At 33.0% G+C, this 15836-nt stretch overlaps 1 protein-coding gene across 3 annotated transcripts in view; it reads right to left on the bottom strand.

Annotated features, from left to right (window-relative positions):
• The window catches only part of LOC129803045 (KH domain-containing, RNA-binding, signal transduction-associated protein 3-like), a 39823-nt gene that overhangs the window by 16836 nt on the left and 7151 nt on the right, over positions 1 to 15836 (bottom strand). The window lies entirely within an intron of this gene.

The raw sequence follows: 15836 nt of genomic DNA, 5'->3' as shown, positions 1-15836 counted from the left end.
TAAATCCTCAAATGGTTAAGAATTTTTTGTTGGTTTTGCAATGTCCAAGGCCGAACAATTCTAGTAAGCGCAATTCGAGAAGTGATTAGGAACGGTTTGAATTTGTTAAAAACAATTCTTGAAACCCTGTAAAGATTTGAACAACACTGAGAAAAAAAAGAGGGTGCGATTACCTTTTTTCCTCATAACTTTAACACTTTTTAGGAGTAAAAATATATCAACATTTTTATTGTTAATTTTACACCTTTTTAAGGATAAAATTAACATGAAAAAGGGTAACTTTAACCCCCAATACACCTAAAAAGGGTAATATTTACACAGATTTTGGATCAATACTGCAGGCTAAAATTAACATTTCCGGAATGTTATTTTAACTTTTTCGGATTTCTCTCAGTGAAGTTCTAAGTATATACGGAGAGAAGGTTGAGCGTACACTCAGTCCCGGCATTAAGTACTTCGGGATTATGCACCTGACGGAATTATGCACATACAATTATGCAAGTTTGCCTACCATTGGGAGTCAATTTATGAAAGCATTTTAGAAATACGCCTGAATGTATACTATGTTGCGACATGGGAAATTTGAAAACATTTTGCTACTTTTTCAGAATAAAACTTTAATTTCTTTTATTAAGGTAAATGTTCTAAATATTCTAACCATTTATTGAAGAACTCTGGCCAAAAAGTACTGTTTGTTAATGCATTTCTATTAAACAGTTGAATCTTTTTGTTTGAACTACTTTTACTCCGTGCGAAATTCGTTCTACGGCCGATTTATTCAAAAGAAATCCCCTGCGAGTATGCAAATTTTCTCGATGCGTAATGCCATTTCGCGCGTTTTTTTTCGGTCAAAAAAATGTGCATAATGAGCCCGATCACAAGTAGATTTTGATTCTCCAATAGTGTCTTGGATAAAAGGTAAATGGAACTCTATTTGCACAAAAAGTCGTTGAAGTTCGAAGAATTTAAATTCAATTTAGAATTTTCATACTAAATTTTCGAACAAGTTGGGGAAAATTTATCAAATATCACACTAAAAAGCTCGCAAAAGAGTTACTCAGTGATTATGAAGTGATTAAATACTGGGGCGAGAACAGTAAACGTCGTTGTTCAGTTTTTTTCCTCACAACAATGTGAAGACCGTCACATTTTGACACTTGAGCACTTCGAAATTCGAACAAGATGTAACTTCCGCCACCTTGCGAAAGTATTAAGAAGTAAGAAAGTCTCTTTTTTGGATCTTCAAATAGATTTTCGAATTTTTCAAGATCTACTTCTGTACGGAAAGAATACCGGGATTGAGTGTACCAGGACAGAAAATGAGTGTTGTTACAACTAAAATCCATCATTCAAATCAACCAACCGTCAGGTGAGGCTTGGTATTACGCTCGAGGTTTGTGTGAGGCTTGCTTTAACCATTATTGAGCGTATACAAAAGCCTTGACGTGGAAATTGTATTTTTTGCCATTTTCTTCATTACTTGTATAGTCCTACATGTTACTTTCTGTATCCTGGGCATGAACCAATAAACTTATTATTACTTATTTTGTGAGTTACGTGATTTTTTGTGATTGAAAGATAAATATATATATATTACTTAGGGGAGACTAGGGCAAAAAATCACAAAACGGATATTTTATTTTTTTACTTTTTTACAAGCTACTCGAGCGCTTCAAAAATTTCTAATTAGCGCAGTTTTATAGGAAATTTACCGCTGTACAACTTTCTGAAAGTAATTTTGCTCTATTTAGTAAGGAAATATGTTTATCGGACCGCTTTCTAAAAGGTAATTTTGTGACTATTCTCAAAAATGCTAAGGCAAATAGTACCAGACATTGGGTATTATCATATTTTGATACGCTTCATTACGGGCTTCCGTAAATTTGAAAAAATACCTATAGAGGACATATTTTCATAGAAAATTTATTCATCTACATCTTTGTAAAACACCGTTTTCCCTGCGAGAAAAGTTAGAAAACGAGAAAAGTGCTTTTCAACTATTTTAGAAAACAACACACAAGACTGCAAATCGTTTGACCAATGCAAATAACAAGCGGCGAGACATGATAATGACGTTTCTTTTCGCCGTGAGACATCAAAAATTGCTTCGGTTTTTGTTACTTTTTGCTCTATACCTTTTGTTACTTTTTACCCCAAGTGGCCATTTTTAATAAAAGGATTTCTGGAAAAAAAAAACTTTTGTGAAATTCTAAAATAGATAGCGGATTCGTATTCAAAATTCCAAATTATTTAGAAAATATTCACCAGTGCATCAATTTTGGAAAATAAATAGGTAATAATTGTTATCTTTTGCAAGGAAAATATTTCAAAAATAGGGGTAAAAATTTCGATATTTTTTATTTTCTAAATTCCTTGTTCGATTTCTAAGAAACTTACTACATTGAAGAAGGTCTATGGAGGCTATTTATAGAAAAAAATGAGCCAGTATTTTTTTTACCTTGGAAAATATTGAATTTTGAATTTTTCGATTTGTGACTTTTTGCCCCAGTCTCTCCTACTGTTTTGTTTACTTTCTCATTTTTTCAATTTGTTTATGATTTCTTTTTTCTTTACTTTTAATAACCTCTTTAATTTAATTTAAGTTTTGATTCTTTTTCTTTGAACTCCAGGACATTTATTGCGAGACCTTCACATATTGTGCATACATTTTCACTAAACATTCCTAAGCACTTTTCTATTTGATTAAATGGTCTTATAATTCGTTGTGGAAACGGAATCGACAAGCACTGGTCATACCTCTGGGGAATTGACTACATATTCTATGAATCTTTCATAAGAAAACCATCTCGACTGAAGTATATCCCTAAAACAAAAATTTGAGCATACATATACTTCAGCCGAGATGAAATTTTACATTGAAATTGATGAACAGTGAAGTGCCGCACTGAAACTTGTTTTAGTGAAGTGCTCATATGATACTCATGAGTGTTCATGGAATACTCGCGAATATTTAAGGAACACTTACAAGTGTACATGCTGTACATGGGACACTCATGATCCGAAGTGTTCATGTAATACTCGTGAGTGTTTATGGAATGCTCGATTAACACTTAATTGAGCGTTGACGTTAGTTTCATCATAAAAGTAAATGGGAGTTTAGCTAAGCCTTAGTGCGACTTTTCAAAACACTCATTAAAAAAAGAATTTTGTTTCAACACTCAATGTTGGGATTGAGTGTATTATCAAGTCTTATTTCGGGATTTAACAAGTATTTATTTAAAGACTTTCTCTCAGTATAAATTCATAACGAATTGTTAACAATTTCCTATTACTCATACGATATCTTGTCATCTGAGAAGTTATCTATGAATTGTTTCAAATTCATTGTAAACCGATAAAAAAGAGCTAAAGTGGATGAAAATGAATTTAATGCTTATTTCGATTGAATTGTTTATAATCTGAATTGATTTCGAGAGTTTTGCAAAGCTAGAACGCCTTGCCATCCTTTTCTTTAATTATTCTAAATTTCCAAAGTGAATAAATACTTGATTTTCTGTAAGATCTAACAGCTTTGTTTATGTTTATCTTTTCCCTCTCAGACTTTTCCCATCTTTTCATCTTGCAAGATACCCATATTTTACCTTTAACCTTGCGGGTGGGGCTTGGAAAATATCTAATAAAGACCTTTTTCACTAACAGTGTGACCTCAACAAAACACTTTGAACATCCACGTGGAAAACGTCTGACCACAAGTGGGTAGGTAAGGCAAGTAAAATGGGGATGAAAAAGTTCCTCCTGGTGGAGCACTGAGAGAGAAAATGCGAAGGATGTCGGTATAAGATTGTACAAGTTGTGTGAAAAAGCTTGTATGCCAATTAACTCGAATGCTTTTCTTCTCATTTCATTTAACATACATATACATATATATGCAAGCAAGAAAACTTTGTCTTTCCTTCATCACACCAGTTGGAAAACTTTCACTCAAATTTCAACCATAGAAAAGTAGTTGTTAAAATTTTATGTATGTCTCATATACGAAGAGAAAATAAATCTTTCACTATCTCTACCATTCGTTCTATTCTCTTCTCTCTTCCATCAACTTTTAAAGCATCAGTTCCACAAATTACGTATATTATACTAGAATGAAGCAGTTTTGTACGAGATACATGAATTGTTATATAATTCTGTGGGTGAGAAAATAAATCTCCGTTGAGCCATACGTATTCCTTTTTTTTTGGTAAACGAAAGGATTTGAAATAGAAAATCCACTCATCTCTTCTTCGTGTTACATTTTTCCTATCGGGGAAAAATATTAAATAACACTCAATAACTCCGAATAGCTCATAGAGGAATTTGGTCTTCTCCTTTGAAGCGGGATTTCGAAACTTGCATTAATATTTTTTTTATTGCGCGTTTAATGTGTAAAATAATGTAGAATAAAGTTCATAGGATACAATTGCAACAGCTTTTGCCTTGGAATATTTCGTGGACTAAGGGGATTCAATCCCAGGACACTTGATTTATAAAGACACGGCTCTACACAGCTTAGGGGAAACGTAAAAAAAGATAGAAAAGATCGTAGTGTTTACAACTGCCTCGTGTTTACTACTGCCCCAGTTTCCCCTGAATATTTTGTGCCTGTATTATCTTTCTGTATCTTCTGTAATACTTATGTATTCTTCAATCTCATCCTTACACTTTTTTAAAATTTGTGCCATTGGATTCTCCTTTTGTTTTCTTTTTCTATTGCTTAGTTCAAATAATTTACGAGAATACTTATTTATTTCGATTTCATTTTGTTTTTGCACCTGGAATCTAGGCAAACCCGTTTTTCTCATTTTTTTGGTACTTAGGGTATTTAAGTGTACCAAAGGTACCAAATTTCGGCCGGCTTGCAATTTCGGTCACTTCTTTTGCTCCTAAAATTTCTATGAATTTTTAGTTTTTGTATATTCTAGAGATTATACAATGCAAAAAACAACGAAAAATATGTCGCTTCGTCGAACGAGATAATGTGAGAGCGACTTTGGAAAAATTCCCAAAGGGCATGGGATTATGAGAAACAAGGTGGTCGAAATATGCCACCAAACCTATGTATACTATTTTTATTAATATTAAAATGTATTAAGAGTGATTTTAGAGAAAACAAAGACGATAAATTATCTACAAGATACCAAGCAAAACTCCATAAAAACAAATTAACAAAAATTCAATTTGTAAATAAAATATTACATTGCAAACTTAAGATTTTAGCACTTGCATGCAGTTATGTCGAAATTTGGTACACTTCCCCTAGGTGCCTGTATAGAATTTCCATTGATTGGAGATCTCTTAAAAATAAGAGACAAAAGACGGTTGGATTTTGAATATGCATGGAGGGAGAGAGAAGGAGGAAAAAGTGGTGAATAAGATCAGCTGGAAAGAAAGTAGGGGAATGAGCGGGAACCAGTCTAAAAGTTACGTAAGACTTGATTTTTGCAAAGAGACGTGAGGAGAAAAGTTATTAGTTTATTTAGTGAATTTTTTATACAAATATTAAATTAAAATTACTTAAAACTACGGTGACGTATAGTTAAACTGTGTTCAGACTTTATCAGAGGAGAATACCAGTGGAAATAAAAGTGGTGAAGGTGAAAACTGTGTTTTTCTGCTGTGGTGCACTTGGTGAAGGGCATTTGGCGGTCATCGAGGAAAATTCTTCTGGAAAAGCCAGCCGCCTACGTTCCGGATCACTTGAATACATTTACTAAAGGAATATATATTTCCAGGTAAACTGGGCAGGAAGAAGAGGGTATTAAATATCACAGAATCCTATCACAGAGAGTTTATTGTTTACCGCAGGTACGTGAATATCACAAACGGTAGAAGGAAGCCCAAGAAACACACAGTCCCTGACAGATTTATAACACCACAATATATTTATAGGTAATTCTCCACAGTGCCTATAACTCCGATTCTGCTGAACCAACTTCGTTCTTCAATGAGAACAAGTTGAAGACATTTAAATGGCCGCAAATTCTCTAGAAGTAATAAAGTTGGTAAAACAGGCACCAGAGGCGCTGTAGCTTCATGTGTCAGAACTGTCAGAACACATGGAAATTTTGCATTTTTTAGCGACTTTTACCAAATATTTCTCAAAAATAAATTAGGGGTGACATAATAACTTATTTTCGATACTATCGACTATCGATTCTGGGAAATTTAAACGATAGCAGGACTTCCTGCTGTAACTAATACAGATATTTATAAACAGTCACGTCATTTTAAGAATGTCACAATGAATGGCCCAACAATGCGTAAAAAGGTGACATTCACTTAATCTACGAGATAGGGGAAACTGGGGCACCACCAAACACGGGGTACCACCAAAACTGCGATTTTTTAATCGGATATTCGACTTCAGAGGATAAGATCTATAGGAATTTATAGGCGCTAGGGATGCTTGTCCACGGAAGGAATGGTCAAGATAGTCCAACTAGTTTAGAAATAAAAATTAGTGTTTGGTGGTACCCCATGTTTGGTGGTGCCCCAGATTCTCCTATAGATTTATCGACACTGTCGATTCAATAGTGTCGAAAAGTTATCATTCCACCCCAGTTTTATCAGAATTATTTCAGTAATTTCTAAATCAGTCTATTAATTCGTTCATCTTCGTTCATTTCTAAAAAGGTTTGACCTCGCAATCAGCAGAATATTCCAGTAAGATATTGTATAGAAACTTTGCTACAACATTTGCTCAACTCTGAGCCATGTTATGACATTGGTGTTAAAATCACTTTGAAAAGTTTTGAAAATTGTAATTGAATTAGTTCAATGTTTATTCTTAGAAGAAAATTAATTAAAATTTTCATTCTTATAATTAGGAATATGTTTAATAATTTTGAGTAAAATTAATTAGATTGTTACTGAAGGAGGTTATTACAAATTCGTTTATATCTATTGACGGATTATTCAATAGAACTTCATTTTTCTTGAAACTTGAGACTTGGAAAAAATTGAACTTATATGGCTCAATATATGAGGCACGAAACCAGGATTAAATACATCATTATCTTTTTTTGCTGAGTTGTAATTGAGAAAAGTTCTACTAAATTTTCAAGCTCTTCACCATCCTCATCGAATCTATGATGCCAATATTAATATTTATCTCATAAAGTTTCACTCATGCTTAAAATGACGAAAAATAAACAAATAGAAGGAAGAGAAATCAATATTGTACATCCTACAACATTTTTTTGCTTTTCATAACCCTTGGCTAAAATTTATAAACTGAAAAATTTTTTATCCTCATTTATTTATTTGAGGGTTTGAGTGTATGTTCATTTGGTAATGGACCCGAAGACTAAAATTGTTGGAGAAATATTCATACAATTTTGGGAGACCTCATCCAATGCTTAAATACCCTCTGGCCAAATACTTCATGTATATATATATTTCTCTCCATCTGTTTTTCCTACTGGACACAGACTTTTTGTTTCCACCCTCCATATATATATATTTACTAAAAGCACTTCAAGCTGTAACTGTGGGCAAGGAATTTACCCCTAGACTCTTTTTATTGAGTGTATTTGAGAGTGGAATGAAAGTTAATTTTCCCATTATTGAAATAAAATAAACAACCTATGCTATGGATGAATAGATAGTACAGAATCTGGGAAAGAAGACTTTGCGGAATGCTGAAAATCCCAATATGCTTTGACCAGAATATTTCGTATTAATATTTTTTAAATAAATTGGTTTTAGAAAGTAAATCATAGGGCTTAGCATATCCTACAATTCGTGGTACAAATATTTCAGATATGCAAAATTCAGGACCAAAATAGGCCGGATACGAAATGTATTTATTCTTTCCGTACAGAAGTAGATCTTGAAGAATTCGAAAATCTATTTGAAGATCCAAAAAAGAGACTTTCTTACTTCTTAATACTTTCGCAAGGTGGCGGAAGTTACATCCTGTTCGAATTTCGAAGGGCTCAAGTGTCAAAATGCGACGGTCTTCACATTGTTGTGAGGAAAAAAACTGAGCAACGACGTTTACTGTTCTCGCCCCAGTATTTAATCACTCCATAATCACTGAGTAACTCTTTTGCAAGCTTTTTATTGTGATATTTGATAAATTTTCCCCAACTTGTTCGAAAATTTAGTATGAAAATTCGAAATTGAATTTGAATTCTTCGAACTTCAACGACTTTTTGTGCAAATAGAGTTCCATTTACCTTTTATCCAAGACACTATTGGAGAATCAAAATCTACTTGTGATCGGACCCATTAAGTACTAATAAATTCGGGTATGATATCTCAGTTTCCGAAATTCACCGAAAATCAAAATCTCATGTTAATCATGCGGAACCGTTTACTGGTTCCTGATCATTCAATTCCGTATCAACCTTGATTATAACTATGATATTTAGCTATGAACTAAACCATTTATCTCATACAACACACCATTTTTCTCTAATCTTAGACACTTTCTCCTTTTTTAAAACTTTAATGACGAGTTAGTAATCTATCGGTAAAGACGTCTACATATTGGGAACAATTTCTGTGAAAAATTTCCTTTTTGAAAGAAATTGGATGCAATGTCCCTGTAGCCGATTGGCCACAAAGTTTCACTTTAGAAGAAAAATCCGTGGAATTTATCCTCTATTTTTCGGCGTGAGCCTCAGTGGAAAAAACATGTTATCATCTTTCCTTCGTATAGACATCCTCGAAAAAATCTGAGATATTTTTTCTAATATATTGAAGGACATTCCTTGAAAATTGAATAAAATTTCCTTTAAATGGACTCCATCTCTATGGAAGTGAATGCTAAAATTCTGCGTGTTTTTTTTTCACCCAAACGCTATAATTTTTGCGAGCAACATGTACTCAAATAGATGATACGGTATCAATATTTTCAAGACAAAAGCAGAACAACTGAGTAGTTGTCTGATAGATGAATACTCTCCAAGTTCAAAGTTGCCAATTTGCACTGAACCTCCATTAGGGTAAATTAAGCTAATTCAAAACCTGCTCTGAATGGAAATTTTTCGCTACTCCAAATGGAAACGTCATTGTTTTCATGATAAATACAGTACTAAATTATTATATTTATATATTTTCTATACCACAGTTTCATTATTTAGTTAATTTTGCTCCAAATAAAGCGAAAATCCATTCATATTCACAAATTTTAATTTGTTCATTTCTCAGAAAAATTAAAAGTGTACCTTTTCACCATACAATTTTTCATCGATCGACCATGTTTTCCAATGAAAAGCACAATGAGGTGACTGTTGTTTATTCGTTTTGTTTAACATTTAAGAAATATTTCTGGCTAATTTTAGTTAAATTAAGTGCTAATCTTCATTGTTGTCTTTCAAATGAAATAATTACTTATTTCCGTGAACAAAAAGGGTTTTTCTGAATTGTGTACAAATACTTCAATAGGAAACCCCGGAAATATGATTTTTTGGAGAGATTTTCTTATTGTATCAGATGGGAAAGGAGAAAAGACCAGGAATAAGAACAAATCCTGCATTCAAGAGCAACTCAACAAGGTTTTTGAAGCTTTTCGTCGCGGTTTCACTTACTATTTGTTTCCAATTAGAAAATTTCCCTTGTCTCCATTTGGATTAATATGTTTTCAATTGAAGCATTTTACACTCGCGTATTTTTCTTGTATTTAGGAAGATTTCAAATTATATCTAAAGAATTTCCACTAAACAGTAACATTCTAGAAGAGTCAAGGAGCAAATTTATGTAATTCTCTTCAGGAAAAAATTGAACTTAATGTGTTGAATCTTCTGCCAAAGTTAAAACGTCTGGAAGTGGTTTTGAATTAGGACATTTACCCTATATATAAAACATTTGAGAAAGTAGAGGATGGAAATTTTGATTTAATGGAATTCTCCTGATCTTCAAGGTGGAGTTATAAACTTTAAAAAAATAAATCCCTTCTGGGAAAATTTATAAAAATAGTAATAAGTTAGAAACTTAATTAGAAAATACAAAAAGTAGTACAACACAAGTGCCGCAGAAAAAGGAACGAAGAAGAAGTATGTAAAGTGAAATATTAAAGGAAATAATAAAAGCTTGATAATAAACCAAGAATAAGAATTGAATTACGAGAGACTGGGGCAGTAATAAACATGGGGTGGTTGTAAACACTGATTATTGTGTCTACAATACTTGGACTTATGTCAACCATTTCTGCAGTGGACAAGGATCCCTATAACATCTATAAATTCATATAATGGCTCGTCCTCTGGAGTCTAATACCTTCAAAATATTTACAAAAAACCCGACGTTGACATCTCTTACCGTTTGCCCTGTAAATCGATTAACAGACAGGCAAATAAATGATAATTTTCTTAAAACTCCCGATGTTAAGGGTCTATTTCGATGGAAATTATTACAAAAAATCAGAAAATCGAAAACTTAAACATTATATTTGCATTGTTTTTCTTTACCCTGAGAGTAGTAAGTGAAAGACAATGATGTGACTTTGTTACTTAATTGAATTAGAGCTTATTTTCCATCCTTTGCTCAGAAAGTTTCTCTGTTAATTAGATAAACTTGCACAAAAGAAGGACTGAGAAATTTTCCGAGGTGTCTCTGGTGGAAAATAAAAAGATATATAATTCTAACAAAAAAACAGTAAATATGTTTCAAGAAAACTTTCTCGACAATTGCGTTTTGAGGGGAAAAAACACAAGAATTTCTCTCTCTCTCTTGTAGAATTTTGCACAATGTGAATAATTTCTTCAAACTTTTCCCAGAAAACTTCAAAAAAAAAAAAAAAAAAGAAAACTGCTTTCCTTGAACGATATTTTCCACGCTATCGAGGTAGAAATTGAAAATTGTCTTCCATCTTACATTGTTATAACTATTTACAATAAAGTATCAACTGTGTCAGATGTGGATGGAAATTTCTTTTATTTGTTCAAACAGGGATCACCTTTTCAGATTCTTTTCTCTGCTTTGGGAACCTATTGTAAAGTGTGACGTGCCTTCGACAATTCAATTTGTCTGAGGAAATATGGGAAAGTTTGTAACTCAATTGAGTTATATCAGTTTTGAAAATCATAACATACTAAATAATAATAGAAAAAGTCAATTTTTCGAGTTTCTTTTACCCGAGGAAAAACATTTTCCAAGTGTCTTCGTTTCCTCTCTGCGTTATCCGATAGAGAGTAAAGTCCCATGATTTAGACTTTAACTTCTCATCCTTCACTTCTTCTCACCGCCAACAGTCACTTGTGATTTTGTCCCCAAATTTAAATACAATTTATATCGTCTCTGAAAACTTTGATATAGCTCATCCAGTATTACAGGGATGTATGTCGATTTCCATTGACTTTGAGGTATTACGATGTTATTTTTATAAGAAAATTAATAGGGGGAGGCTTTGAACTTTCGCACATAAAAATGATGTTCAAGTTCAGTGATTTTTTCTGACTGCCATGCAAACAATATCGATTCTCCAACTATGCCAAAAAAGTCTCTTACTTATAGGGTTCATAACCCCACCCCAGATAATCCCAGGAAATCCTCAGATTTGCCTCTAAAGGAAAATGAAAATTTAATGGCGATTTGTGCGAAAGTTCAATCAAGTTTCCAACTTTGCACACGATTCACGTCATCATTGAAACCCTATTTCTACCTTAAATTTTGCACCGGACACTAAAAGTTGCACATCATTGTTTGAAGAGAACTCTAATCTATTTGATTAAACCGTTTTTATAAGGAATAAAACATTTTAATATCACTTTTTTGGAACTTTTCTAAGAGATGTTTTCATGACACTAAAAACCACTTTTTTGCTTGATTCCATGAGAATTTCACTCCGGAAACGGTAAATCTGATGAATACTTTCTTGAAAAGTCCAAATATCACCAAATTTACACTAATCAATAAGTTTTTTAAGCTAAAAATTGTCTAAAACTCTGCAAGCGAGAAGACCGCATAAGATTCCACCATTTCTCTACGGAGCCGGATATGCTCAAAAACGTTTGAATGCTCATCATTGAAGATTTCTCTGTCCCTACAGCTACAGGAATCGGGATTTAGCACAGAGATTGAGCTTCAGAGGGTGAACAGGCCAAAATTTTCACAAAACAGTCTCTCACGGATAATTTTTTTCTCTGACGTGAAAAACAACACAAAAGTAAGGTTATTCTTTCATTCTGATTCTTTCATTGTACATTCAGTTTGTGCAAGTTTGAAAAATATTTTCACATCAAAGAAATGCAAAATTGCTTAAAAATTACTCAACTGCGGCCTATTTGAGTCAAATTACTTCTTGTTTATCAACTTTAAGATTTTTAAGTTTTACTTTTTAATGGTGGATCAAATCGGTAGATTACAATAGATGTGAATATGAGGGATCGCATCTAAAATGAAGTTTCCTGGAAAATGTGCGAAGAAACAATGTCTTCTATGTGCGATCGATCAATGTGAGTCAAGTTTGTGAAATTTCTTCCACCCACAAAAGCGACCTTCTTCAGCCCAAAAGGTTTTTACATAAATCTGAACCCTAATAACCCCTCAACACCTTGTGATAGTCGTTTTCCAGAAAAGTGATATTGTGCAAAATCGTATGAAGTATTACACATGAAAATTACAATTTTGGACTTGTTTTTAATTTTTGCTTCCTGAAACTAGGAAAAAAGGATTAGACTCCCAATTTTTTTTCAGGAAAGGTGGGATTTAAGACTAGCTATTGAGATATATAGCCATAGGTAAGATTCATAAATGAATACGGAAAAAATAAGAAGTGTTTGAAGGTAGCGTATGTGCGAACGATCAAAGCTTTCCCCTACGGATTCCTTCTGTAACAATATTAGAAATGTTCCATGCAAAGGCAAATATCTTCGTGTGCTTTAATCGTGGTGTCACATATAAGATTAATATTAATATTAAGGCAAGTCGGAAAGAGAGGTATAGAGTATGCAAAATTTCTAATAGAAAATCACGTGTGTAATGGCGTCTACACACTAGAGAAATTTATGTCCATATTGAAGCAAATTCCATACACGTGTGTAGGAAAAACTCTTCAATATGGACATAAAGTTCTCTAGTGTGTAGACGCCATAAGAAAGAGTACACTCTAGTGGAGTAATACGATGAGTAAGATATTACTGTTCGTGTTAATTGTTTTCTGAATCGTATTACAGGCAATTCGAGCAATTTTCCATGCGTGACAACTGTGATTCGGTCAATTTTCGAGGGAAATGCGAGAGAGGCAAGACAAAACACTTGCTATCTTTTTTTCGCATTCTCGCAGTTCATAAAGTATTAATCTTAATATTAATCTTATATGTGACATGGTCATAAGAATAAAAACAGAATAGCGTAAAAATTCCTTTCCTACGCTAAGTATATAAATTTAGGCACAGAATTCTTCAGATATTTTTAGTAATTTTATATGTATACTTTTAATATTTTTGTATGCTCCTTTCAATAAAAATAAATAAAAACACCTTTTATTGGAATGAGAAGAAAAATAACTCAAGTAACGAATTCAATCTTTAAAGTCATCTCTTTATAAACATCTAAAATTAAAATACGCCTCTGTTATATTGATTGAGCGAAACATCTTCTTCATTCACCCATCATCTTTAAAGTTTTTTTTTATTTCTCCTCCTTTCCGTCACCCTCTTCTTATAAGTAAAACAGGAGATTGATTTTGTTCTTTATTTATTTTTCTCGTATGTTTTCTTGTTTCTCCTTTTTTTTTCATCACTCCTCCATTGAGAAAAAAACACATATTCCTCAATAAAGGATAGATGCTTTTGTTGTTCTCCTATCGATTTCAGTTCAAAATGTAATCAAGCTTGTGTCAACATTTATAATATAAACCATATTCTATTACACCCTCAATGCTTTTCGACATCTCTTCGACTATCCGTTTTTGGATAGAGGAATGTATTAAAATAGGTGGAAAATGCGAAAATATTGAATCAGCCACCTTTATCAGTTTATTCGCCAACATCATGCAAATATTTTACAACAGACAGACGCAAGAATGAAATAAAGGGTGTACCATAATATATCTTAAAGCCGCATTTAGCAATCCTCATAGGGGAAAGCGCGCTACTTTCGGACGATTTATGATTCGAACAATTCATTGTTTTCAATGTGTTACAAATGAATTTGGCCTATTATAATATTATATTTTAATAGCTAGTCCAATTCTTCAAATTTTCAAAAAAGGGGCTATGGATAAAATTCATAAGGAACATAGAGAAAAAATTATATTGTCCAAAGCTTAAGTTGTCCGAAGGTAACGCGCTTTCCCCTATTCTTATAGAGAAATTTCTTTCTTTCACATTCTTTAGCATTGTTTAAGGATTTCGTGCCAACAATAAATAAATACCAAAAAATCAACAATTTCCTTTAAAAAATAACAAAGGGTAAGCTGCTCGAGACCTACAAAATGACGTGGTCGCCATCTTAATTTGACTTTCCTGTCCGCTATTTTGAATAATTGTCAAAACCAAAAACTCATCCAATTGAGGTGAAACTTTAGGGGTCTTGGTAACTCAATGAGCAAAGTGTCGGCTTTGTAACGCAGAGGCCCTCGGTTCGATCCTTGATCGAAGCGCGTCCGGTGAATAGTTGGAAAACAGTTTTTCACCGTCCTTAAAAGCTACAAAATGAACGCAAAAATATCAAGAAGGAAGTATGACAAAAGATAAGGGAGCAAAAAAAAAAAGAATGTGATGGAGCAAAAAGAAAAATGATAGGAAAAGATGAGAGGAACAAAACATATGTGAAAAAAGAAAACAAATGGAACTCGTATGTAAATAAGAGTGAGCGAAATGGCTATATGAACCTGATTGAGTCTGACAGCCAAAACGTAAAACAAGAGAGAGAGCGAGAGAGGTGAAATTTTAGAATGTTGTAGCTGATGTCAAGATCTTTCAGAGCAGATACATAATTCGACCTAGATCAAGCGATTTACCTAGACACGGGGATTAAAATTTGCAAATTTGTACCCCGCCCCCCATGAATTTAAAAGTATTGAATGCTTCCATTATGGAAACTATCACCAAAAAGATAGAGCTATCGTCAAGTGGTGAGATCTACATAAAAATAACAAGAAAATTGATGTTCTTGCTGGAAACAGAATATTATTAAGCACTCTTCTTCTTCTTCTTTTGAACATCAAAACAAATTCAACTAAATTTTGTTCAAATTGAGTGCCAAAGATTTGGATAGACATGAAAACGATTGAAAAAGAAAGAAATTTGAATTTTGGTTTCATGAAATTTTCCTAATTTAAAGGTGTACTAGAGGCATAAGGGTTACCATGAGTGCCACAAGATGTTCTGGTCAATTTTCCATAGTTTAACTTCTCTTAAAGCGAGAACAGTTAGAGATATTGACTTGAGGTTTTCAGCAAAGATCAAAAGACACACTTCAATAATTTTAAACGACTTAATAATCACCCTATTGATATATCATGTGAATCTTACCCACGAGTATTAAACCAATTTTCCACAACGATACAATCTATCTCCTCTTTTTCAAATAGAAGGAAAAGAATTCATGATATCTTCAATTATTGTGAAGACGACACCACACATTCACGAAGAAGTCTCACAAGAGTGATAAACTGTCTTCGGAAAACAAGAAACACATAAAGAGTTTAAAGAAACCATCCAAACATCCAACCCAAAACAGCAAGAAGGTTATCACCATTCATCCCATATTGGGCAATTCATTTAATGAGATATCTTTTTCGGCCGATAAACATAATTACAAGGACACACCATTTTCCTTTTTTTTCTTGTTTTTGGGGGAAGAAAAGTACAACTTTTCTATCGGCAAGACAAAAAGAAATGGCAAAGTTTGTGAAATAAGTTCAAAAGTTACAAACATTCGATATG

Source organism: Phlebotomus papatasi, chromosome 2 (genome assembly GCF_024763615.1).
Source record: "Phlebotomus papatasi isolate M1 chromosome 2, Ppap_2.1, whole genome shotgun sequence".
NCBI classification, from domain to species: Eukaryota; Metazoa; Arthropoda; class Insecta; order Diptera; family Psychodidae; genus Phlebotomus; species Phlebotomus papatasi.
This window is presented reverse-complemented; position numbering and strand designations above follow the sequence as displayed.